The sequence below is a fragment of the Nanorana parkeri genome, unplaced genomic scaffold (assembly GCF_000935625.1).
Source record: "Nanorana parkeri isolate BGI_ZX_2015 unplaced genomic scaffold, ASM93562v1 scaffold392, whole genome shotgun sequence".
Classification (NCBI taxonomy): domain Eukaryota; kingdom Metazoa; phylum Chordata; class Amphibia; order Anura; family Dicroglossidae; genus Nanorana; species Nanorana parkeri.
In genome coordinates, this window is record NW_017306660.1 from 262,133 (window position 1) to 263,781 (window position 1,649).

Below are 1,649 nucleotides of genomic sequence, written 5' to 3' on the forward strand. Positions count from 1 at the left end.
CTTATTTGGACAGCAGGCGGCAAAACTATTTAAAATCTGGCCCGTTAATTTCTCACGTGGTCATGTAGGTTGTGCAACTTTGTATAAATAACTAATCTTATTGAAGTTGTCACATATTTATTTGTATTCTGCAAGATGTGTAGCACTTTGTAGGTTCAATACATTCCTGAGGTCTTGATGTGGCAGACCTGTCAATCATGTGGCCGCGCCAATTATCGATCTCCCACCCAAAGTGTGCCAGAGTTGCCTGGGCGTCATTAGCTTACAGAGTGTTCTGTGAATGTTGTTTGAGGTGTATATATATAGGATCTGGGTGTATATTGCTCTATAATCCAATGTATAGATCTGTATAATCTTATATTAATATCACATATCTTTATTTATTCTCCCTGTTGTTGGGAAATCAGCGGTAACCCCCCCCCTCCCCTGCCCCCCAAAAAAGACATGATTTTGGAGCTTTTGACCAGCTGCATATAGCTTATGATCTTGGGACAGATTAGAGGCTTTTTCTATGCCGCCCCGGGGCTGGGGAAACTGCAGATAATTATTTACCATTGCTGCAGTGAGTTTCTTATATAAATGTGCTTGCTTACCATCAGTATAGACTTCAGTTGTTTTGTTTTTTTACAATAATAGTGGTTGAGCCGTGGAATGCCATACCAGCTGAGGCAGTAATGACAAAAAAGCAAGACTGGAGTCTAAAAATAGACTGGATTAACTTTTTAGTAATGGTTCCCATTTCTATAATGACTTATTAGGGACAGTGTGGAGTGTTCTGAGCCAGGGTTCTATTCTGATGGTTAAGATGGACATTTTTGGAATTCAGAGTTTTGCTTTGCCTTCTTTTGGACAGAGGCTGCTACAATTAGCAGAGGACATGATTCTGAAATTGTGTGTGTACATATCTATATCTATCTATATATATATTTATATATAGATATATATATAGATAGATAGATAGATAGATAGATAGATAGATAGATAGATAGATAGATATGTAGCTTCTTAGATATAGGTGTTTAATTGAGTACAGAGCTTTTAGTTACTTACTCAATATTGAAATGAACAAAGCTTCTTGTTATTTATATTTACTAAGCTCAGTGGGCATTCTCTTCACAAAGATGACAGTTTCTTCTTCTTTAGTAAATCAACCCAACTGGATTCAAGGTTAAATCTCTGAGCTTCATATACTAAAGTTAAGTTCAGTTTTCCAGCTAGGCATGCACGCCTGTGAATGTATGTTCCCATAGTTTAATAGTTATCCTCCTGTAAGTGTATGTTACCATAGGTGTATGGTTATCCTCCTGTAAGTGTATATTCCCATAGATGAATGGTTATCCTCCTGTGAGTGTATGTTCCCATAGATGAATAGTTATCCTCCTGTGAGAGTATGTTCCCATAGGTGAATAGTTATCCTCCTGTGAGAGTATATTCCCATAGATGAATGGTTATCCTCCTGTGAGAGTATGTTCCCATAGGTGAATAGTTATCCTCCTGTAAGTGTATGTTCCCAATCCCATAGGTGAATAGTTATCCTCCTGTAAGTGTATGTTCCCAATCCCATAGGTGAATGGTTATCCTCCTGTAAGTGTATGTTCCCATAGGTGAATGGTTGTCCTCCTGTAAGTGTATGTTCCCATAGGTGAATG